At 34.3% G+C, this 26853-nt stretch overlaps 1 protein-coding gene and 1 pseudogene across 3 annotated transcripts in view; both read left to right on the top strand.

The window, feature by feature from the left end:
* The window catches only part of CSMD3 (CUB and Sushi multiple domains 3), a 1183499-nt gene that overhangs the window by 655385 nt on the left and 501261 nt on the right, over positions 1-26853 (top strand). The window lies entirely within an intron of this gene.
* LOC103016279 (dnaJ homolog subfamily B member 9-like) lies at positions 14334-15026 on the top strand (annotated as a pseudogene).

Raw genomic sequence — 26853 nt, forward strand, 5'->3', positions numbered from 1 at the left:
ATCTCAGCCATTTATTCTTTTTTTTTTTTTTTACTTGACTCACTATAGTCTTCTAACTGGTCCCTATGTCCCTAGTATATGCCTTCTTCATTCCAAATTTATCTTGATAAAGCATAAATTTGATCATGTAATTTTCTGCTTCACTAACACAAACCAGCCAAAAGCCAACCAACCAATTAACAAAAACAAAAAACTTTGATAAATCTGTGTGGATTATATTACGTGAAATCAATTTAGGAAATTAATTTTAAATAATATATAGTAAAGTATAAACGTCTTGGAATGTCATATTGAAGCTTTTATAATTTGCCTACTAATTTTCAGTATGTTTACAAACAACATGGAAAACAACAAAGAATCTGGCAATTTAATTAAATGAAAGTCAGATAAAGGGCTCTACTGAATACTTATTTTCTAACTACAAGCAGTTAAAGGTGTTGACACTTTACCTCTGTAGCCCTCAGCACATTTAGCGTAGTACCGTGGACAGAACAGCTGTTTGGTAATAGTATGTATTTGAATGAGAAGTAAAATAATTTGCCCAAAGAACTGAGCAAGAACCTCACTTAATAAAGTAGTTTTTAGTCCAGAAATGTGTGCATAATCAAAGACACAGAAATGCCATCTGGTGGTAACTTACACAAAGCAGCTGCATTACATGACTTCTACTGCTAATAGAAGGTAAACCAGAAGTTTGGGGTTGACAATATAACTTTTCAAGCAAAAAATCATATTAAAGGTAAATAATTATAAATACACTATTTTTCACATAGTTCACCTTGCTAACTAAAACATTCACCTTCAGGATATTTGGCTGGAGTCAAGTAGAGTTTCACTGACAATACAATGGAGCCAATCTCATTAATTACAACTTCCAAGTGTGATACATACATATACACATTCATGGAATATGATGTATTAATACAGTAGCACTTGTATACAAATGAAACAAATATGAGGGCATGCTCAAAAATATTTTACCAATACAAGTGTATAATCAAAAATATTTCTATATTGTGGTTGTAAACGTGTGAACTAAACACAGAAGAAGAAGAAAAAAAAAACTTTTTGTAAGTATTTTTAACAACTTCCTAAATAGCTTTGATGCAAAGTTACAGGAGCCAGAATTCTGTAAAATACCAATGTCTTACTTTATACTTGGCTATGAGTAAAATAAGGTAAGATTCATTATGAAAAATATTTCTGGATCTTACCTCTAGTATAGATTTCAGTAGTTTATTTGAAGCCAAAATGTTCAATTCCCAAGTCAGACAGTAAAAGAAAAGGGTGAAAAGATTAAATTAGCTATGTATTTTTTACATATATTCTACATATATTTATAAACATATATGTTTATATGTTTTACAACATCTTTATTTATAATATCAAAATTAATAATTGCAGTCTACTTCAACTAGAATCAGTTTATTTAGGAATTCCATTGGCGATCTCCTTTTTTGTAGGTGATTGAGGTATTTCTATTCAGCAGCACATTTAATGAGAAATAAATGAAACTATGGCATGGTCCTTCCAGTAAGTACATCTTGAGTTGGCTCCATGTTAGTAAATAAATCAGAAGAGTCAACGAGGTCATTTGAAGATGTCCCATGGTTAATTGAAACAGAGATTGCATCTACTTCTTTAAAAAAAGACATGGGTGACTTCTTTAAAAAAAGACATGGGTGACTTCTTAATCAGCCCTCCACTTTTTTCTTATGGAAATTCCTGTACTAGAAAAGGGCACGACTCTGGGGAGAAATTTGTTTGAATAATCACATCTTCACAAAGGAGAAGATTGTTCAGTACTGAGGTTTTTAAAACAGGAGAGATTTTTTCCAGTAACAGATACTGTTAGCAATGCCTCATAAGACTTTTAAATCAAACACGTTAAAATTAGGACTCTCAGGGGTCCACTGAGCCATTCCCCTAAAAGAGCAGCACTGGTCTGACTCTTCCTGCTGAAGTTGGAGATTAATACTGGAGATTTGGGAGGAAATATGGCTACAGAAATGTGAAAACACTTTAAGTTACAAATTATTTTAAAAACTCATTGAAGTTCAAGAAAAAATGTAACAATAAATTATTATTTTCTTAATTTATACAATACTCGTTTGGCCCCAAAACAATGCAATATTCACTGTTAGTTTAATAGGCTTCAATTTCCATTAGCAGTATTTAAATTCCTTTATGTTAATGAATGATCTGCATTTACACATAATAGCTTTTAATAAAAGTTATAGACTAAACCTTTTAGTTATCAATAATCTAACATTTAGGTGTAGTGCTAAGGATAAAAAAGAAAATAAAAACTGACATTTCATTTTGTCCCAACAAATAACTGAAATTAAGTATCTACCTGAGATCATCTTAGTCTATTCTAACAGGAGAGGGAGCAATTCTACCCCCAACCTCTGACTGCTCTTGAAGACCAAAAGGCAGACTTATGCTTTCATCTACTTCTGCTAGAAAAAAAAGTTTTACTCCTGGAAGTTTTCATGTAGAATCTGCATGTTACATTGGTTATTTGTGGCCATGTCATATTCTCTAATTATTTTTAACAAAACTGATGATAGAATAGTGTCATATGACAGGGATGGGAGGTATTTGTGGGATAGCAGTGAGTGAAGTGGTTAAGAGTTTAATATTGGAATCAGATGGCATGGTTTGGATTTGAATCCCAATACTTATTTGCAGTGTGACCTTCATAAGTTACTTACCTTGCCTACATTTCGTTATCTGTAATATATGGTTAATAATAGTATCTCATAGTGCCATTGAAAGGAACACATTTAAAGTACTTAGAAAAGTGCCTGGCACATACAACACTAAATAAATAATAGCTATTATTCTCAGAATAATAATTATTACTATAAGACATAATTTTGCTCAAAAACAGAATTTCTTTCAGTCAAAATTTTGTTCCGACTAAGAAAATTACAGTGAATAGCATAAATGTTATTAAGAGCAAATAACACATTTTACAATAATAGTTTGAAAATAAAATCAACTTAATGGTGTTCAAATTGAATAACATAAGGAACCCTGTATATTAATCAAATACAGAATGGATATACTATCATAGTAATTGTTATTCAGTAGTTACTCTTTAAACATTGCTAACAAAGATCTTATTATCTAGTAGGAACCAAATAGAATTCATAATATTAGTTGTACATAATTCAATACAATGTAAATTTTATGAATTTGTCATTAGGGCTTTCTTTATCATTCTGAAGTTGAGTTCTGATCCTAGTAGAGAATTTTTATGTAATATCATAACTAATTTTAATGAAGCTATCACTAACCTTTCAGTAGTGCAGACAGTGTCATCTAGGATAGGTCATCAAAGACAAGTGATATTTGTACCATTTAATACAATGGGCAAAGCCTCCTTTATCTCACAGCTGTTTACTTCATTGATTCTGCCCTCCTTCCTGAAAATCAGAACCAATAGGGATTTTGATTAATTCCTTCAGTCCGTATATTTAGGCCTTTATCTCTAACTTGTCTTAAACAAATATTTCCACAAGATAGCTAGCTAGCTAGCTAGCTAGATAGACAGACAGACAGGTAGACAGACTACAAGAATCATGGGTATTTGAAGTAACAAGTCATTCTCGTTCTCTAATAATTCAAGTAAAACATCTTTTCTTTAATGGGAAAAACAATAAGCAAAAAAACTCATTGAGACACTCTAATAAAAAACCTGTACACCAGTATGGTACATTATTATTCATTGTTTCAATGTACTAAAATTTGCTACAATTTAAAAGTTGAAATAAATAAGTTGGGTGGGGGTCAAAATATAAGATGCTTCCAAAATGTAAAATCAAAAATAGAATTAAAAACTTCAAGGCACCCTTTCCACGATTCAAAAAAAAAAAAATGAATTTTGCATTCCACTGTAGCATATGCGCAACTCAGAACATGATGTCGAGGCAATTATGTTATTAACTGATTGTTTTCTAAGAAAAGCAGATGGTAAAATAAATTATGTTCTTGGGAATTTTTCTTAGACTTCCTATTTCTAGAGAGCATTCTTCCATGAAGAATTAAAACAGTTAGTGAAAGGGCTCCCATATTAAGTCGCTTAATGGAGAAATGTTTCCCTGTTCACATTACCAGTGAAATTTTGCCATTCTGGATTTATTCTTTTGGGTAAAAATCCAGTCTTTGAAATAGGAACACCTAAGGATAGTTTTAAGTTATCATTGGTTTTATTTGGGTACCAGAGAAGAGAAAGATCTGCAGCTGGTCCAGACACCTGTTGGGAGTCAGCTCTTATAAGTTTAATGAGCTGCTCTAAAATATGCATTGAGTATAGACTTGGAACAAGTAACCAATATGTTATACAGGTATCCCCCACCGTTCTTTTTATTTTATTTTACTGATTTATTTTTTATACAGTGGGTTCTTATTAGTTATCTATTTTATACGTATTAGTGTATATATGTCAATCCCAATCTCCCAATTCATCCCACCACCACCGCCACCCCAACTTTTCAAACGTTTGCTTCACGCCACTTCATTTTCATGAAAGATCTACATTAGTACCTGTTTTCACTAACCAAAAGAAACCTGAAGAGGATTTTTCACTTTTACGAAAAGAAGTGAAAGGTGAAAATGGCGTTCAACATTGTTTTGTAGTTAGCTGTTGTAGAGGCAATGTGCACCCTGGGCAGTGAGAGTGACACCACCAAGCTCCTTTCCTGGGAACCACACTCAGCATCTCAGCGTCAAGCTGCCACAGCTTTGAACTATGTCTGTTGCATCTATGCTTTATCTCAATTTATTTTGTGCATCTATTAGTAAGATGTGTCCTAAGGTAACTGCTTCTTCGCTTTACTCTTTATGGCTTACAAAAGGTTTCATAGGAATGCTTTGTTTTTGGATAGTGGGGGAAACGTGTACCCCTCTTTTCACATAGCCAGAACACAGTCTTGGACACTGAGGGTTGAAAGTGAAGTGGTACCCCTCACTATTACACCTAAGAAATCACTCACAAAATATGTGTTTCTAATCTCCACAGCTCTGAGCTCTGCTAGTTGAGGTCTTACTTCCTAAGAGGACAAAGGCAGTCCACTAGGGGATGCAACAATTCCGTTTTTCTTGTAGCGGAGTTTGTCCCCTGACTGTATTGAGCTTCTTAAACCACTCCATCAACAGGCAAATAAAGGATTTACTGTATTGACTGTGGTGATTGATCCTGATTATAAACGGGAGATAGAGTTGCTGGTGTACATTGGGATCAAGAAGGAGTATGTATGGAAGCCAGTAGATTTTGTAGGCTGCCAATGAATACTTTGCACAGAAATAAATTAATGAAAAATTACAGCAGATATCAACAGGTTCATAAATGGCTCAGACACTTCAAGAATAAAGATTTGTGTCATATCATCATGACCAGCTGAAGTGGTGGCTGAGGGCAAAATATGAAACACATGGTGAAGAAAGAAATATAGACAACAAAAATGGCTTTGTGAACAATTGCAGGAAAAAAAAAAAAAAAGAATGGGATAACTATCAGTATTTTCTCCCTTGCTTTGTTATGGACATATTTGCATATGTATAGACCAATTTTTGCTCTTTCTTCTTCTATTTCTCTGCAATTTAATATACGGCATGTTGGTGGTGGTTAGCCTTGTCATATAGGCTTTAAGATGTCAAGAGGCTTTGTGACTGAGCTAGGTGATGGGAACTAACAGTAACTGCTGGGAAAGTGCATCTTTCCCTTGGAGGAGAGAGTAAACATGTCTTCATCTATACAAAGGCAGACTCCCCTGTTCAGTGTTGATTTCTCCAATGGGAGGCACTCACAAGAGACTTTATGGCAAAAAAGAAACAAAAGGTGCTGTCCCTCAACAGGCAGATGGGTTCAGGGGCTTCATCAAATGGCAGATGTATAGTTTTACCAGAGGTTTCACGGCTTTCTCCCTGAAAATTGCCTACTTTGCGGTTACACACAGCTGAGATTGTCAGCAGCAATTCCCAGTGATTCTTGCACTTTCTGATTTACTGAATGCTGGAAGCCACTTCCCTGTCCTGACTGTCACTCTCCAGGCTCTTCTCCAGTTTTGTAAACTTTCGATTTCCTGTATTAATCCTTCTTGTCTAAGTAACAGAGAAGTTTCTCTTTTCCCATTAGAACTCTCTGATACAGTAATACTATATTTTCTCCTAACAAACACTTGAAATTATTGCTCTGAGGAAAATGAAAGCTTCTCTTCTCAACATAATTCATGTCCCTAAAATCTCAGCTTCTCCCCATCTGTTGGATAAAACTGTAGGTTTGTGTATTTTGAAAGGAGATCTAAAGTGACTTTTATCTCCACTAATATAATATCTCTCACTGTGATAGAGGAAGACTAGAGTTGATTACATCCTGACTTAGACCTCCGTTCAGCATTTTCTTCTTTTTGAATCAGGTCCCTCCACCACTTTGTACTGTGTCTATCCCGAGTGAACAAAGAATCCGCAGTGCTCATATAATCTGTCAAATACCAGTATGTATACTTACCATCATTCTCGCCTACTTTCCAACAGCTTTCTATCAAGTGTGCTCTACTTTCTGCATGTGCACCTTGTATTATTCATCAAACTTTTCTCCTATTCACCCTTTCTCCAACCACACAGGCCCATTCTTCCCAAAACTACTTTAATATTTCAAGATAAGTTTTGGCAATTTATGTTCACTTTTTTTTCCTTCATAAGGACCACAGACAAAGGCAATTTAGTCAATTAAAAACTAGATGATTTGTAAGCACAAAGAACGTTGGGATAGTGAGTGGAACTCTTAAGTCTCAGTGTCTTTAAAACTCCTTATGTATTGGGGGTGAACAAACTCTGCTGGTATTGCATAAGTTGACAAGGTGTAAAGCGTGTATAGGCATTTCCTACGATAACTCCTAACAGCAGTTTATTAGCTCTGCTCCCATTCTATATAGATCTCCTCTAATACTTTCTTCATGTTCTTTCCACTAACAGGTCATTTATAAAATCATTTAAACCATGTTAGATGTTCAGGAAGAATCCCTGGTGCGTAGAGGCTCTTGAGCTGTTTCTGCACATCACTTTTTTCACATGTTTATAATGAGGCCTTTTTTTCCCAATTTAATTCAACTTTATTTAACAGCATTGCCTAAGTATCAACCATGGCCCTGGAATACAATTATATTCATCCTTTCCAGAAATAGTAAAAGAGATACATTTCTCCTATAAATGTATTACTTTAAATTTTACTTAGTCTTTCTTTGTAAAACTGAATTATTTTAATTATAAAAGCAATACATGCTTTTATATTTAAAAAATAAAGATATTTTTAAAATAAAATTAAACAGAAGAAAATATTGGATTGGCCAAAAAGTTCGTTCAGGTTTTTCTGTAACATGGGAAAAAACCTGAACAAACTTTTTGGCCCACCCAATACCTGTGGCTCCCATTCATCTCCAAACCTTTGCCCCAAAGTAACAGGTTTTTCATTTAATATTTTTATTTTTAATAGCACTTACCACCATAGCTTTATACCTAAACCTACATCTCTACTTGTTGATTTATCAGAGTTATGTAGTATTTTTTGACACCAGCGATGAAAACTATGGAATTAATGTGCTTTACTTCTCATCTATCTTAGCCACTCCATTTTCCAACTGAAATAAGTGTATAGACATTTTTAGTTTTTTAAATTACATTTGGTACTTAAAAACTTATTTTAAAACATTTTTATCAAGGAAGAAATCAAGGAATAAGTATACATGGTAGCAAGAACTGAAGAGCTTATGATAAAAAGAGTACTAATCTCTCCTTCTTACCCCACAGGGAACATTTTAAAGCTATTTTTATTTTCAGTTTTCTGGGTGCTGTTAACTCAACAATTCTAGATAAATAAGTGTATACCTCTATTATTTTATATATTTTTAGATAATATATATATTGACTCTCTGGGGAAAAAAAAAATAGAATATCACTCAGTTACCCTACCCTCTTTCTTTTCTTTGTCTCCTCCTAATGGGAACGAAAAAAAAGAGAGAGAGAGAGAGAGAACAATGCCTTGAAAGTCAATGAAGAAAGTATATCAAAGAGAATCATGTATAACCAGTAGGGTTATATTGCATGATAGGTAATGAGAGAAGGACTAAGAATTTATCATTGAATTTTATAAGATGAAAGACATTGGTGTTTATTACAACAGCAGTTTTTATGGAGTTGTTGGGGAAGAGGTTGATTAGAGTGGTTTTAAGAGAGAGCGAGTGGTGAAGAGTTGGAGACATGGATTATTGGCTGTTCATTTCAGAAGACTGACTGCAAAAAAGACTAGAGAAATGGAGTAGTAGTTGGTGGGGGAAACAAACAAGATAAGTATTATTTTAAAGTTCAGAGAAACACTAACATTTTTGAACCCTGATGGGTATGAACTAGAGAGTGAAAAAAATTATGATGTAGTAGATAGAAAAGAGAATAGCTGGAATGATGTTCTTGATTAGGAGAAAACATAGATGATCTAGTGCTCACGAGGATAGGAGATGGTAGGTGGGTAAATAGAATGCTGAGAGTCTGTAAAATTTTCTTTTTGATTGATTTGGATTTCTCAGTGAAGTAGGAAATAAGGTTACCAACTTGTGACTTTGTAAGGCCAGTAACAGAAGATAAAGTAATTATCCAGGAGAATATAGACCCACATCATTACTGCCCATAGGTTACAAATGATTGTGATTTGAAGCAAGATTTCCTTTTGACTGGAAAAAAGAAAAGAAAAGAAACCACTTAGTTTGGAGGAATATAATATTTTGAATAGATATTTTATAATTAAAAAATAAAAGCCAAAGAACATTTGCAAATAGAAAAGCAAATTAAAATTACATGTGAATATCTTAACACCTCATACACAGATTAAGATACTTAATTGATGGGCTTATATTTCAAGTCAGTAATTTTTATCCAGAGTACTAGAGTTTTTAAATAAGAATGGAGAGACAGGTTACAGGCATAATTTTGTGTATGCTTTCAGAAGGATAGAACATTTTTAGTAACATCAGAATAATCTTTTCTTTTTAAACAATAAGAAGTACTACTTTTACTGGTCTTCTGTGAATAGAACTTTTTTTTTTTAAACTTGCTTTTGCAGTAGAAAAAATTAAGTTGCTTAACAAAATAGTATGTAAACCCTGTCATTGGCTCTCTTACCTCATCTCATACTATGCTACCCTTGGATCATTCTATTTCAGCCACAGTGGCCTTTTTGTTGTTACATGAATATGCCAAGCACCTACACACCTTAAGGATTTATACTTACTCTTCTCTCAACCTGCATATATGCTTATATTTCATGTACTCTCACTGTTAAAATTTTTACTGTCATAAACAAAGCACCTATGCTCTCTCATTTCTTGCATTGTTTTACTTCACAGGACTTATTACCATCAAGAAATTATGTGTTTCACTTATTTGTGTATAAACTTTCTCCACCCATGTGAATATATAAAGTGAGGATTTTAATCTTTTTGATTTGTTATTCCCAGCACCAAGAATCATGTCTTTATGATAGTCAATAAAATTATAGAATTGAAAAAAAAAATAAAAAAATTAGGTACTCAAAAGGTAATTATTTTTCTTTTTATTATGATTTCTGGCAAACTTAACAACTACACATTCCCTTTTTAACATCATATAAGGCTGCCTTGTGCCATGACTGGATTTTGTTTTGTTTTTGTAATATAGACCATCCTCTGTGTACCTCCTCGTGTGCTTGCAGAAAGCATGTTTTTAGTATCCTCTTTATGAATTGTACTGTCAGGAGGTTTTTTTTCATTCAACATACTTGTAAACTGTTTATGAATAATTATCGCTGGGTATTTTCATTCCTTTCTGTTTTTGATGCACAGTAACTTATTAGTTAACCCTCTGCCCTGGGTATATTCTAATCTTTGTGTAACATTCTATAGTACTACTCTGTGACTATCAGAGAAAGATTTTAGTCTTCTTTTGGTAGAAATAAAATTCTTGGCAAGGACTGAGTTTTTAATAGAGCTGCAAATAGACCATCCATTCTCATGTTTGAATCAAAGACAACATGAAACTTCATATACAAAGCCACTCAATACCCACTCCCCACCTCCGCAGTTTTAACTACTGAGGCATATTGCTGTCCCACTACCACGTAGGCTACAGTGCTACACAATAATATTTATTTATTGAATAAAATTAATACTAGCGTGTTTCTTTAGTCCCCCAAACTAATTCTAACTTCTAAAGAGTCTTTTGTTGTTATTGTTATTTTTACTATTTCTTCCAAAAATCTTTAGGACGTTTATCCAAGGGAAAAGAACTGGAGGAGAGTGAGGGCCACCAGTTTCTAGTACAGATTTTGGATTGAGGTTAATTTTTTTTTAATCTCTTTTCTTATTTGCAATAAATTTCTGCAGAATCAACCTCAAAGAGGATTGTATATTATACCCTCCTCTGTAACCAACATGATATTTGTATTGCTCTTTAGTTTAGATGGCATGGTAATATAACTAATATTTATTCATCTTACAAAAATTGATAGTAGAAACAGATATGCCCTTCAATTCACAATTTCCAGCATATATTTAATTCTGTTCTGGTTGCTTTATTGTAGCATATTTATGTTATTTTTATCTGCAAATTAGAAGAAAAAGGCAATTTTGCTTAAAATATAAATAATAAAACAATTCATTTTAAACATTTTGCTAACAACTGTGTGATAAATAAAAATCATGACTTATCAAAAGCCCATCCAGAATGTACTGTTTGGTTTCAGTATGAAGCCCCATACATTTTAACAAAATATTTTACACTATTCAGTTAATTTATTGTTTTCTTAATGATTAACTTTAAAATTCTAACTTTTTTCAAAGCAAACTTCCAGCTATTTCAAAGGAATTTTTTCCATTTCTTTTTAGTAAAAAGAGTGTAAAGTTGTAGTCTACCTCAGTTCTGCCATTAATCCAGATGTCATCCATTAGAAATCATGTTCAACAGGGGCTGGGAATTTGTCTCGTAACATATAAGAGCGTCTAACTTACTTATAATAGGTAATCAATAAATACTCATTGAATGAATAATTTCCTGGCAAACTCAATAGTCTGGATCTTAATTTCCTTTTCTTTAAAAAGGGGGAGTTGAATGAGGATATCCAGGATTAACATTCAAGATTTTATCTGATAAAATTATAAAACTAGTCTAAGAATTTGTTCTTGGACCTGACAACTGAGAAATAAATTTTTAGAATGCTGCTTGTCTATTTAATCGAGAGAAGATAATTAAATTAATTTAATACCAATGAAAGTGAACTTATCTCTGCAGTTAGCTACTATTCAGCTTTTCAGTTGGAAGTTAGATACATGCTTGTAAAATAGTTGTATACATTTAATAAACCATAAATTAAAACATTATCTGACTACATATGTTACAGATTTTTTTTCTTTTTATTTTATGTATTGTCCTAAAATATAATTTCATCCAGGAAAATAGGATTTTTCCAGGAGAAAAATCCAGAAGCCTGAAATTTCTGTCACTCTTCATTCTTCATCATTATGACCTAATGATGTTATATTTGATAAGCATATCAGTTCTGATGTGTATTTGTCTCTCCTGAATTGTAAAAAGCACATTTCAGTTACTCAGGCTAGAGATTTTATTCTTTAAACTGGTCACCGTGCCTCTGGCCACACTTAGAATTTAGATTGCAAAGGAATATTCAATCTTTCATCTAATAGCACTCAGCCTATTGAATATTTAATTATTTTCCTTAAAATGGTAAACAGTTGGAAATACTTTCCTCCTAAAGGGACAGCATTCTTTTTCTATTCTCTTATGAAGCTAATATATTTTATTTTAATTGCAATACTTACCATTAACAAAGAAGATTGAACATGTGTTGTCATTTAATTCCTATTTATTTATAAAATATTACTACAAAGTACAGAAAATTGAGTTACTGTATGTAACACATTAAAAGGGGCAGTGTAGCCAAGGACAGTAGTATTGCTTGAAAGCATGGGCTACGTAGTCAAGCCACACATCCGAATTCTTTTTTTTTTTAATAGATATTTATTGGAGTATAATTGATTCACAATACTGTGTTAGTTTCTATTGTACAACAAAGTGAATCAGCCATATGCATACATATGTCCCCATATCCCCTCCCTCTTGAGCCTTCCTCCCACCCTCCCTATCCAACCCCTCCAGGTTGTCAAAAAGCAGCGAGCTGATCTCCCTTTGCTATGCTGTTGCTTCCCACTAACTAACTATTTTACATTTGGTAGTGTATATAGGTCGCTGCTACTCTCACTTCGCCCCAGCTTCCCCCTCCCCACCCCGTGTCCTCAAGTCCATTCTCTATGTCTACGTCTTTATTCCTGCCCTGCCACTAGGTTCATCAGTACCATTTTTTTTTTCAGATTCCATATATATGCGTTAGCATACGGTATTTGTTTTTCTCTTTCTGACTTACTTCACTCTGTATGACAGACTCTAGGTCCATCCACCTCACTACAGATAACTCAATTTCATTTCTTTTTATGGCTGAGTAATATTCCATTGTATATAGCACATCCTAATTCTTGATTCAACTCTACTAGCTGTGTGATCTTGGAAAAGATCAACATAAACCTCAATTTTTTTCACCTTTAAGACTGGGTAACATATAAGATTTATTTCATAGGTAATGAGGTAATACATATAAAACACATAGTGTAATTCTTGAGAAAAAATAAGTATTATCTTATTGTATATTATTGATTAATATGTATATGATCAAAAACGTGACTGTTGTCAAAGAGCATTGCTTTAAGTTGCATTATGGAAAAAATGTTTAAAAAGCTGTGCGAAATGCACTTGTGGATTTATTCATTTATCATACACTTCACTGCTAAATTGAGAATGGAAGCTGAATTGCTAAAACAAGAAGTTTAAAAGGTAAAAGAACAAATGATTAAATTTTTAGGCAACTGACTTAGGAAAAGAAAATAAAAAAGTATACGTGCATACAAATTATAGACCCTTGAAAATAAAATATTGAAATTAGGCCAACTAATAACCCTGCAATGGCCTCCAAGTGTTAACGTGAAAGGAAGAGTCACAGTCTCTCATTTTAAATCAAAAGATAGAAATGATTAAGCTTACTGAGAAGGCATATAGAAGGCTAAGACAGGCCGAAAGCTAGGCCTCTTGTACCAGTTAGCCAAGTTGTGAATGCAAAGGAAAGGTTCTAGAAGATAGTTAAAAGTGTTACTCCAGTGAATACCCAAATGATAAGGAAAGTGAAACAGCCTTACTGCTGGTAATGGAGCAGGTTTTAGTGCTCTAGAGAGAAGTTCAAACCAGTCACAACATTCTCTTAAGCCAAAACCTAATCCAGAACAGGGCCCTAACTTTCTTCAAGTCTGTGAAGGCTGAGAGAGGTAGAGAAGCTGCAGAAGAAAAGTTTGAAGTTAGCAGAGGCTGTTCATGAGGTTTACGGAAAGAAGCCATCTCCGTAACATAAAAGTGCAAGGTGAAGCAGCAAGTGCTGATGCAGAAGCTGCAGCAGGTTATTTAGAAGATCTAGCTAAGATAATCGGTGAAGGTGGCTACACTAAATAACAGATTTTCAGTACAGACAAAACAGCCTTATATTGGAAGAAGATGCTGTCTAGGACGTTCATAGCTAGAGTGGAGAAGTCAATACCTGGCTTCAAAGCTTCAAAGGACAGGCTGACTCTCTTTTTAGGGGTAAATGCAGATGGTGACTTAAAGCCAGTGCTGATTTACCATTCTGAAAATCCCAGGACTCTTAAGAATTATGCTAAATCTACTCAGCGTGTGCTCTATAAATGGAACGACAGAGCCTAAAAATAGCACATCTGCTTACAACATGGTTTGCTGAATATTTTCATCCCACTGTTGAGACCTACTGCTCAGGAAAAAAAAAAAAAAAAGTTCCTTTAAAAATACTACTGTTCATCGGCAATGGACCTGGTCACCCAAGAGCTCTGATGGAGGTGTACAACAAGATGAATGTAGTTTTCATGTCTGCTAACACAACATCCATTCTGCAGCCCATGGATCAAGGAGTAATTTTGACTTTCAAGTCTTATTATTTAAGAAATACATTTGAAAAGGCTATAGCTGCCGTAGATAGTGATTCATCTGATGGATCTGGGGAAAGTAAATTGAAAACCTTCTGGAAAGGATTCATCATTCTAGATGCCATTAAAAACATTTGTGGGTTTCAGCACTGCCCTTTTAGGGGTTGGGGCCGGAAGTGACGCCAGGCTGAGCAGCAACAACAGTTTTCCACGTGCGCGTAGGGTACCAGGGTCAGGATATTAGAAATGAATACTCCCCAGTCAGTTTTCATCTTTGAACCTGCATTTTAATGGTAACCGAATTAATTTTGGCCTCAGAAAGTTACTGTGGTATATCAGGTGTGCCAAAGTCAGCATCAGTGTGCCAAAGTCAGCATCAGAGTACCAAATCAAGAAGGCCTTTCACAAGTTGGCCATGAAGTGCCATCCTGATAAAAATAAGAGACCTGATGCTGAAGCAAAATTCAGAGAGATTGAAGAAGCATATGAAATACTCTCAGATGCTAATATTAAAGAATTACTAGAATATGATACACTTGGACATAGTGCTTTTACTAATGGTAAAGAACAAAGAGCTAGTGGAAGTCCTTTTGAGCAGTCATTTAACTTCAATTTTGATGACTTATTTAAAGACTTTTTTTTTGGTCAAAACCAAAACACTCGGTCCAAGAAGTGTTTTGCAGATCACTTCCAGACACGCCAGGATGGTTCCAGTAGACTAAGGCACCATTTCTAGGAGTTTTCTTTTGGAGGTGGGTTGTTTGATGACATGCTTGAAGATATGGGAAAATGTTTTCTTTTAGTGGTTTTGACACCACCACGAATCAACATACAGTACAGACTGAAAATAGATTCCATGGATCTAGCAAGCACTGTAGGACTGCCACTCAACGAAGAGGAAATATGGTTACTACATACACTGACTGTTCAGGACAGTAGTTTGTCCTTTTTCTGTTCTCATTAAACCCAACTAGTTGACTCTTCTTCAATATCTTTGATGCAGAACCAATTTTTTGTGAACTATTTTGACAAGTGCATGATTTCACTTAACTTGACATAGCTATTAAATATATTTAAATTGCTTTTGACAAATTCAGCAATATTCAGTTAGTAGAGAAATAGCTAATTATTAATTTCCCTGATTAGGCAAGGTTCTTTAAGAAAAGATTATAATTCTGCCTGGTCTTTTTTCTCTACCTGCCCTTGGGCTTATTAACATGACCAGTTTTATTACCAAAGAAAGAATGAGTTTGCCTGATAAATATTTAAAGGTTAAATTTTAAAAGTTATTGTAGATTTAAATTGTGTGAACTTGAATGCTTTTTTTGGAGTGAAACCACTGCTAATTTAAAATTGCGTACTCTGTAACATCTCTGACTTGGGTTGCAAAATGTACGTGAAACTGTATAACTGAGTCATTCAGCAAAGGATAGCAAGCAGTATCTTGGTTAATTTCTACTGAAAGCTTCAAAAAGGTATGGTTGAATATTTACCACAGAACCATGCAGAAGAATTATATTATATTAAGTATTATATTATATTAAGTATATTAAGTATATTATATTAAGTATATTAAGTATATTATATTATATTAAGTATATTAAGTATATTAAGTATATATTAGTATATTAAGTATTATATTAAGTATATTATAAATATACTTAATATTGCCAAGAGATTGTTACGTGGCTAATGATTTCATCCCTGGCTAATAATTTTGTAGCGGTGAAATCATAGCTGTTTTACACATCTTTTCACATTTCTACATTTCTTTCTTAATTGTTGATGCTCTAGATCTTAGTATGGATTTATGTATTTTTGTGTGTGTATGGGTTTTCCTATTTGCACTCATCTTTAGAGATTGACTAATACCTCATTCTGTTTATAAAAACAGCCAGTAATTTCTATGCACCCTTATTATGTGCAAAATTTTTAAATCCTAAGAAATGTGTGCTTTTGTTTTCAGATAGACTTATTTCTTTTTTTCCCCTTGAATTTTATTTTATTTATTTTTTTATACAGCAGGTTCTTATTAGTTATCCATTTTATACATATTAGTATATATGTGTCAACCCCAATCTCCCAATTCATCCCACCACCATCCCCACGCCGCTGCGGCTTTGCCCCCTTGGTGTCCATACGTTTGTTCTCTACATCTGTGTCTCAATTTCTGCCCTGCAAACCGGTTCATCTGTACCATTTTTCTAGGTTCCACATATATGCGTTAATATACGATATTTGTTTTTCTCTTTCTGACTTACTTCACTCTGTATGACAGTCTCTAGATTCATCCATGTCTCTACAAATGACACAATTTCGTTCCTTTTTATGGCTGAGTAATATTCCATTGTATATATGTACCAGAACTTCTTTATCCATTCGTCTGTCGATGGGCATTTAGGTTGCTTCCATGACCTGGCTATTGTAAATAGTGCTACAGTGAACATTGGGGTGCATGTGTCTTTTTGAATTATGGTTTTCTCTGGGTATATGCCCAGTAGTGGGATTGTTGGGTCATATGGTAATTCTATTTTTAGTTTTTCAAGGAACCTCCATACTGTCCTCCATAGTGGCTGTATCAATTTACATTCCCACCAACAGTGCAAGAGGGTTCACTTTTCTCCACAACCTCTCCAGCATTTCTTGTTTGTAGATTTTCTGATGATGCCCATTCTAACTGTTGTGAGGTGATACCTCATTGTAGTTTTGATTTGCATTTCTCTAATAATTAGTGATGTTGAGCAGCTTTTCATGTGCTTTTTGGCCATCTGTATGTCTTCTTTGGAGAAATGTCTGTTTAGGTCTTCTGCCCATTTTTGGATCGGGTTGTTTGGTTTTTTAATATTGAGCTGCATGAGCTGTTTATATATTTTGGAGATTAATCCTTTGTCCATTGATTTGTTTGCAAATATTTTCTCCCATTCTGTGGGTTGTCTTTTTGGCTTGTTTGTATTTCCTTTGCTTTGCAAAAGCTTTTAAGATTCATTAGGTCCCATTTGTTTATTTTTGTTTTTATTTCCATTACTCTAGGAGGTGGATCAAAAAAGATCTTGCTGTGATTTATGTCAAAGAGTGTTCTACCTATGTTTTCCTCTAAGAGTTTTATAGTGTCTGGTCTTATATTTAGGTCTCTAATCCATTTTGAGTTTATTTTTGTGTATGGTGTTAGGGAGTGTTCTAATTTCATTGTTTTATATGTAGCTGTCCAGTTTTCCCAGCACCACTTATTGAAGAGACTGTCTTTTCTCCATTGTATATCCTTGCCTTCTTTGTCATAGATTAGTTTACCATAGGTGCGTGGGTTTATCTCTGGGCTTTCTATCCTGTTCCATTGATCTATATTTCTGTTTTTGTGCAAGTACCATATTGTCTTGATTACTGTAGCTTTGTAGTATAGTCTGAAGTCAGGGAGTCTCATTCCTCCAGCTCCATTTTTTTCCTTCAAGACTGGTTTGGCTATTAGGGGTCTTTTATGTCTCCATAAAAATTTTAAGATTGTTTGTTCTAGTTCTGTAAAATATGCCATTGGTAATTTTATAGAGATTGCATTGAATCTGTAGCTTGCTTTGGGTAGTATAGTCATTTTCACAATATTGATTCTTCCAATCCAAGAACATGGTATATCTCTCCATCTGTTGGTATCATCTTTAATTTCTTTCATCAGTGTCTTATAGATTTCTGCATACAGGTCTTTTGTCTCCTTAGGTAGGTTTATTCCTAGGTATTTTATTCTTTTTGTTGTGGTGGTAAATGGGAGTGTTTCCTTAATTTCTCTTTCAGATTTTTCATCATTAGTGTGTAGGAATGCAAGAGATTTCTGTGCATTAATTTTGTATCCTGCAACTTTACCAAATTCATTGATTAGCTCTAGTAGTTTTCTGGTGGCATCTTTAGGATTCTCTATGTATAGTATCATGTCATCTGCAAACAGTGACAGTTTTACTTCTCCTTTTCCAATTTGTATCCCTTTTATTTATTTTTCTTGTCTGATTGCCGTGGCTAGGACTTACAAACCTATGTTGAATAATAGTGGTGAGAGTAGACATCCTTGTCGTGTTCCTGATCTTAGAGGAAATGCTTTCAGTTTTTCACCATTGAGAATGATGTTTGCTGTGGGTTTGTCTTATATGGCCTTTATTATGTTGAGGTAGGTTCCCTCTATGCCCACTTTCTGGAGAGCTTTTATCATAAATGGGTGTTGAATTTTGTCAAAAGCTTTTTCTGCATCTTTTGAGATAATCGTATGGTTTTTCTTCTTCAGTTTGTTAATATGGTGTATCACATTGATTGATTTGTGTATACTAAAGAATCCTTGCATCACGGGGATAAATCCCACTTGATCATAGTGTATGATCCTTTTAATGTATTGTTGGATTCTGTTTGATAGTATTTTGTTGAGGATTATTGCATCCATATTCATCAGTGATATTGGTCTGTAATTTTCTTTTTTTGTAGTATCTTTGTCTGGTTTTGGTATCACGATGATGGTGGCCTCATAGAATGAGTTTGGGAGTGTTCCTTCCTCTGCAATTTTTTGGAAGAGTTTGAGAAGGCTGGGTGTTAGCTCTTGTCTAAATGATTGATAGAATTCACCTGTGAAGCCATCTGGTCCTGGACTTTTGTTGTTGGAAGATTTTAAATCACAGTTTCAATATCATTGCTTGTGATTGGTCTGTTCATATTTTCTATTTCTTCCTGGTTCAGTCTTGGAAGGTTATACCTTTTTAACAATTTGTCCATTTTTTCCAGGTTGTCCATTTTATTGGCATAGAGTTGCTTGTAGTAGTCTCTTAGGATGCTTTGTATTTCTGTGGTGTCTCTTGTGACTTCTCCTTTTTCATTTCTAAGTTTATTGATTTGAGTCCTCTCCGTCTTTTTCTTGATGAGTCTGGCTAATGGTTTATCAATTTTGTTTATCTTCTCAAAGAACAAGCTTTTAGTTTTATTGATCTTTGCTATTGTGTTCTTTGTTTCTGTTTCATTTATTTCTTCTCTGATCTTTATGATTTCTTTCCTTCTGCTAACTTTGGGGTTTGTTTGTTATTCTTTCTCTAGTTCCTTTAGGTGTAACGTTAGATTGTTTATTTGAGATTTTTCTTGTTTATTGTGGTAGGCTTGTATTGCTAAAAACTTCCCTCTTAGAACTGCTTTTGCTGCATCCCATAGGTTTTGGATCATCGTGTTTTCATTGTCATTTGTCTCTAGGTATTTTTTGATTTCCTCTTTGATTTCTTCAGTGATCTCTTGGTTATTTAGTAACGTATTGTTTAGCTTCCATGTGTTTGTGTTTTTTATGGTTTTTTTCCCTGTAATTGATTTCTAATCTCATAGTGTTGTAGTCAGAAAAGTTACTGATATGATTTCAATTTTCTTTAATTTACTGAGCCTTGATTTGTGACCCAAGATGTGATCTATCCTGGAGAATGTTACATGTGCGCTTGAGAAGAATGTGTAATCTGCTCTTTTGGGATGGAATGTCCTATAAATATCAATTAAATCTATCTAGTCTATTGTGTCATTTAAAGCTTGTATTTCCTTATTAATTTTCTGTTTCAGATGATCTGTCCATTGGTGTAAGTGTGGTGTGAAAGTCCCCCAGTATTATTGTGTTACTGTCGATTTCCCGTTTTATAAATGTTAGCAGTTGCCGTATGTATTGAGGTGCTCCTAAGTTGGGTGCATATATATTTATAATTGTTATATCTTCTTTTTGGATTGACACCTTGATCATTATGTAGTGTCTTGTAACATTCTTGTCTCTTGTAACATTCTTTATTTTAAAGTCTATTTTATCTGATATGAGTATTGCTACTCCAACTTTCTTTGAATTCCCTTTGCATGGAATATCTTTTTCCATCCCCTCACTTTCAGTCTGAATGTGTCCCTAGGTCTGAAGTGGGTCTCTTGTAGACAGCATATATACGGGTCTTGTTTTTGTATCCATTCAGCAAGCCTGTGTCTTTTGGTTTGGAGCATTTAATCCATTCATGTTTAAGGTAATTATTGATATGTATGTTCTTATTACCATTTTCTTAATGGGTTTGTGTTTGTTTCTGTAGGTCCTTTTCTTCTCTTGTGTTTCCCACTTAAAGAAGTTCCTTTAGCATTTGTTGTAGTGCTGGTTTGGTGGTGCTGAATTCTCTTAGCTTTTGCTTGTCTGTAAAGCTTTTGATTTCTCCATCGAATCTGAATGAGATCCTTGCCAGGTAGAGTTATCTTGGTTGTAGGTTCTTCCGTTTCATCACTTTAAATATGTCCTGCCACTCCCTTCTGGCTTGTAGAGTTTCTGCTGAAACATCAGCTGTTAACCTTATGGGAGTTCCCTTGTTTGTTATTTGTCGATTTTCCCTTGCTGCTTTCAATAATTTTTCTTTGTCTTTACTTTTTGCCAATTTGATTACTGTGTGTCTTGACGTGTTTCTCCTTAGGTTTATCCTGTATGGGACTCTCTGCGCTTCCTGGACTTGGGTGGCTATTTCCTTTCCCATGTTAGGGAAGTTTTCGACTATAATCTCTTCAAATATTTTCTCAGGTCCTTTCTCTCTCTGTCTTCTCCTTCTGGGACCTCTATAATGCGAATGTTGTTGTGTTTAACGTTGCCCCCAGAGGTCTCTTAGGCTGTCTTCATTTCTTTTCATTCTTTTTTCTTTATTCTGTTCTGCAGCAGTGAATTCTACTGTTCTGTCTTCCAGGTCACTTATCTGTTCTTCTGCCTCAGTTATTCTGTTATTGATTCCTTCTCGTGTATTTTTCATTTCAGTTATTGTATTGTCCATCTCTGTTTGTTCTTGAATTCTTCTAGATCTTTGTTAAACATTTCTTGCATCTTCTCGATCTTTGCCTCCATTGTTTTTCCGAGTTCCTGCAACATCTTCACTATCATTCTGAATTCTTTTTCTTGAATGTTGCCTGTCTCCACTTCATTTAGTTGTTTTTCTGGGGTTTTATCTTGATCCTTCATTTGGTACATAGCCCTCTGCCTTTTCATTTTGTCTATCTTCCTATGAATGTGGTTTTTGTTCCACAGGCTGCAGAATTGTAGTTCTTCTTGCTTCTGCTGTCTGTCCTCTTGTGGATGAGGCTATCTAAGAGGCTTGTGCAAGTTTCCTGATGGGAAGGACTGGTGGTGGGTAGAGCTGGCAGTTGCTCTGGTGGGCAGAGCTCAGTAAAACTTTAATCCACTTGTCTGCTGATGGGTGGGGCTGGGTTCCCTCCCTGTTGGTTGTTTGGCCTGAGGCGACCCAACACTGCAGCCTACCTGGGCTCTTTGGTGGGGCTAATGGTGGACTCTGGGAAGGCTCACACCAAGGAGTACTTCCCAGAACTTCCACTGCCAGTGTCCTCGTCCTCATAGTGAGACACAGCCACCCCCCCCTCTGCAGGAGACCCCCCAACACTAGCAGGTAGGTCTGGTTCAGTCTCCTATGGGATCACTGCTCCTTCCCCTGGGTCCCGATGTGCACACTATTTTGTGTGTGCCCTCCAAGAATGGAGTCTCTTGTTTCCCCCAGTCCTGTCGAAGTCCTGCAATCACATCCCACTAGTCTTCAAAGTCTGATTCTCTAGGAATTCCTCCTCCCATTGCCAGACCCCCAGGTTGGGAAGCCTGATATGGGGCTCAGAACCTTTACTCCAGTGGGTTGACTTCTGTGGTATAAGTGTTCTCCAGTTTGTGAGTCACCCACCCAGCAGTTATGGGATTTGATTTTATTGTGATTGCGCCTGCCCTACCATCTCATTGTGGCTTCTCCTTTGTCTTTGGATGTGGGGTATCTTTTTTGGTGAGTTCCAGTGTCTTCTGTTGATGATTGTTCAGAAGTTAGTTGTGATTCCAGTGCTTTTGCAAGAGGGAGTGAGAGCCGACTCATTTCTTTAGTTCTGCACTTTTCCATGTTACACTCCACATGAGTATTAATCCTATGGATATTTATTAGAACTAGTAAATATCTCATACAACTTTGTGTGTGAGAGAAATATAATATTTACAATATGAAAAAAAAACCTGTGATTCATGGGAAGAGCAAAACATCACCATTAACAGGAGTTTGGAATAAGTTGATTCCAACTCTCATGGAGGACTTTAAGGAGTTCATAACTTCAGTGGAAGAAGTCACTGTAGATATGGTGAAAATAGCAAGAGAAGTAGTATTAGAAGAGGAGCCTGAAGATGGGACTGAATTGCTCCAATTTCATGATACACTTTAACAAATGAGAAGTTGCTTCTTATGGATGAGCAAAGAAAGTCTTTCTTGAGATGGAATCTACTCCTGGTAAAGATGCTGTGAAGATTATTGAAATGACAGTAATGGATTTAAAATATTACATCAACTTAGTTGATAAAGCAGCTGCAGGGTTTGAGAGAAGTGACACAATTTTTGAAAAAGTTCTCTGGGCAAAATGCTATCAAACAGCATCATATGCTACAGAGAAGTCATTGGTGAAAAGATGAGTCAATCGATGCAGAAAACTTTATTGTTGTCTTATTTTAAGAAATGGCCACAGCCACTCCAACCATCAGAAACCACCACCCTGATCTGTCAGCAGCCGTCAACATCAAGGCAAGACCTTCCACCAGTAAATATTATGGTTAGCATTTTTTAGCAATAAAGAATTTTTAATTAAAATATGTACATTTTTTAGACATAATGCTATTGCACATTTAATAGACTGAAGTATAGTATAAACATAACCTTTATATGCACTGGGAAGCAAAAAAAAAAAAAAATGTGACTTTCTTTATTGTGGTATTTGGTGGAAACGAACCTACATTATCTCTGAGGTATGCCTGGAAACAGGTTGGAGGAGGAGCTGGCTGGATATAGCTCTCCAGGAATGAGTGCTGGAATTCTACACAGGTAGCTACTATACACTCTACCACAATCAAGAGGGTAGGAAGTTAAGCAGCATCCTCTGAAAACCCTAAGGACAAAGACATACCACTGTAACTAAAGCGAGTGACCAGATAGCCAAGACTGGGAAGCTTCTTCCATTGGAGTTGCTTTTTCAACACCCATAAAGCTTGAAAAGTGATTGCTGTTAGAATGCTGGGAGGTGGAGGGAGGTGGGGGGAAGTGCACATCTCTAAAGACTTTACTTGTCAGCAGAAAAATATCAGTCAAAAGCATCAGGAGATTGTTTTTTTCCTTCTGCCAGATATCTCACAATACATATAATTGGTATAATTTAATTAGTGTACAGAATTATAGCTGCAAGGGAACCTGGTAAATACAGTTTTTACCTTTCTGGATCCTGCTGCACTGAAAAGGTAAATTAGAAATTTGTGGAAATAAACACTGAAAACCAAGTGACCATATCAGTACATATTGATTTATTTTCCCTACGAAAAGCAAAATGGTTATTAGGAAAAAAATTAGCAAAATTTTCCTGTAGTTCTTATTTCTTTCTCATCTTCCTTTTGTGATTTAGGAGCTAAGCATGTTCTCAGAAGTCATATTAAGGCATTTTAAACATCTGTTATAAAATAAATGCCCTACATTATCTAGAGTCATTTTGTTTATTAATTATTATTAGTGTATTTCTTAAGGACTGTGAAGTTTTTCAGTAGAGTATAAAAATATTTGAAGTCTGTAAAAAATGAAAACAACTTCAAAATACAAAAAGAAAACCTGGAATTGACATTAGTCAGTTTTTATTTGGATATCTACACATATTCATTTTATAATAACTTCATTAGTTATACAGTTTCATATTCAGGAAAGGTTTATTACTATGAAAGCAATGTGTTGGCTAAAGTTCTTATTTCCCAAGCATTCCTGAGTATCCATGATGATTTTGAAAAAAATCATAGCCAACTATAATAAATTATATACTATTAAAAAAGTCAAAATCAATATTATACAAATCTTACCTTTTAAGGAAAAAAATGCATAAACATATTGTGTATTATAATTGGAATGTATGGCATATGACTGAGACTATTTTCTTCCTTTTAAAGAAACACAAGCATACTAACAAATTAAGGCAATTTACAATTTATCAATTTGTTCCACATATGTTCTGCAACAGCTGATCAGGCTCAGCTTTATAAAGCTGTGCTCGCTTTTGCTCCAGCTACTGTATGTACTGCATCCTCCTTTCATCCCCCAACGCACACCATTTTCAGAGCTATATTTCTAAATCAGAGATGTGGCCAGGTCATTTCCCTGCTTGAAAACTTTGAATAGCTTCATAATGTGTTCAGGATAAATCCAGGTTCCTCAGTGTGGCTCCTTGAACCATTTTCTCTAGCCAGACCAGCCTGCATACCTTTCCTGCACTACACCTTACCCATTCCTGTGTCTGTCCTTGTGTTTGTGATGCTGTCTGCACTTGGAAATGTGTCTTTATTCTAATTTGGCTGACTACTCTTCACCCTTTAAATCACCCAGTTCTGTGAGGTTTTATCATATCACCTATGCCCAAAGTCATTTTATTTGGTAATTGAAAACAAGTAACCAACTAAATAAGTAGGACGGAGTAATGAAAACATAATTCCTATACTAAAGACAGTTCTATTCTCCCTTTTAATTCTCCATGTGAAATTATGACTTACTGTCATGACTTCTATAATTACAGTAATTGAATCAAGATAGGTATTTTAAATTTGTGAATGTATTTACTGAATGATAAATACTGTATTTTAGTAACAAGAAACTTTCCTCCAGTGTTCTTCACTTAAAGAAATGAGCAAAAAGTTAGAAATAAATTACTTACCTTGAATTGTACTATTATAATATATATGCATTAATATATCCAAAAATGACATGGGAATTATGTATTGTGGTAAAGCATTATTCTTCAAAGACTGATGATATTCATAAACTTCCTTCTTACTAAGAAATTCTTAGATTCAGTTTAGGCTGTCAATGATATTCCTTCAGCAATAATCTTTCAACATAACAAAGACAGAGCTCTTTGTAGTGTGGACAAATTGCTGCAGTATGTTCAACATGCTGAAATTTCTAAAAGTACATGTGAAACAGATTTTTTAAATGCTCATTTCTTTTTAGTTCTCTTCTTTAAGATGAAAATCTTTTCATAAAGATAAATTTAGTCTGCTGTATATAATGACATTGCCTAATAGACCATTTCATATATTTAAGATTCTCTTCAGGAAATGATTTTACTTAGCAGCTATATAATATTTGCTTACTTGTATATCTATTTATATTATCTTGTTTAATCATTTGTTTGCAATGAAATATCATGGCACAAGGGGCAGGTAATTATTTTACTTGGCATATTCCAGAAGGTATACAAAATTGAACCAAATATTTATCACAGTGATTTTTACTTATATAATGCAAGCATTCTGGAGAAAAAGCATATGGTAAAGACAGTTTATTTTCCTTTTAAAGAAATACATTTTTTAAAGTCCAATGTACATTTTCAATGTTAAATGAAGTTTCACACTACCAAAGAGCCTTCACAATTTTACATTTTTCTAAAAATCAAGAAGAAACCACATGGTATTTGAAAAGGGGGAATTGTTAATTTCAACACCTTTTCATTCCCCTTCCTCCACCTAATCATCCTTCAAGTTGCTTCTCTTGAATCTTGTAAATTCTCTAAAAATGTAAGCATATTAATCTTGTTTTAAAATAAGACAAAAATCAATTGAGGAGATTTAGATAGTATATTTCTTTAGGGTTTCTAAAACATAAGTAATTAGTTTATTTTTGCTATCAGACAATAAATGCAAAAATATCTAGCCTGTTGCTTGGAATGTAGAAAACATAAATAAATAATCATGGCATAGGTGCACAGTCTTCCAAAATACTCTATGTGTGAAGTGAGTTATCATTAAGAGAAGATTTTTATTATCCAATCTAATTTCATTTTTAAACTGAATTTTAAATTTACTAACAGTAAATTCTCTGCATGGATAAGCTTATCAATGATAATGGCAATGATGTGTTATTTGTATGGCATAACAGAAAGCATTCTGGCACTACCATTTACAGGTTTGGTGGCACTGATAAGTCCTTTATTCTCTCTGAAACATACTTCAGTTTCCCCTTCTGTAAATGGAAAAGGCAAAGAAGCTTGTTAGAATTAAATGAGATAGTCAATATGGATGAAAGCATCATAAACACTGAAAGATACTAAATAAATATTCTTCTTATTCATATCATTATTTTTTAAATTTTGTTTTAAACTGCATCGCATCTATCAATTTCTCACATTAGTTACTACAGTAAAAAGGTTTTGCCTTTTAAATATAAATCCATGGGAATAATTCCAAATGAATCAGTTTATGGTATTGCTACTTATAAAAATGTACTCTTTAGTTACACTCACTAAGTAGTATGGATCAAAATGATTTAAAATTATATATGGGAGAGATGTCACTGCAGTTTAACTAAACTTTCACACAAAATTAAAATTAAAATATCCATTCTGATATTTCCAAAAGGATTCTTTGAAGTTTTTCTGTATATATACACAGTCACAAGGAAATATTAATCCCAGTGATTGAGATGTTATTATTTGTTTCCTTATTGAAAAGTGACTCAATACATAGCTTTATTTAGAAATCAAAGTAATTCTTCACTAAGACCAAAGTAATCTTTGTATGAATTAAAACTAGTCATTAAGAAATTCTATATGCAGCTCTCCTCCTTTGAAAATTATTGTCACTATGTTTTGTTTTTTTTTTTCTGGGAGAGTTTAAGCTTTAATAACTTTGCCATATCCTTAACAATATGAAGAACTTTTAAACTATTTTCTACTGCAAGCTTATTTGCTTTTGTTTATTAAGATTTGG

This window comes from Balaenoptera acutorostrata, chromosome 17, assembly GCF_949987535.1.
Source record: "Balaenoptera acutorostrata chromosome 17, mBalAcu1.1, whole genome shotgun sequence".
Lineage (NCBI taxonomy): Eukaryota > Metazoa > Chordata > Mammalia > Artiodactyla > Balaenopteridae > Balaenoptera > Balaenoptera acutorostrata.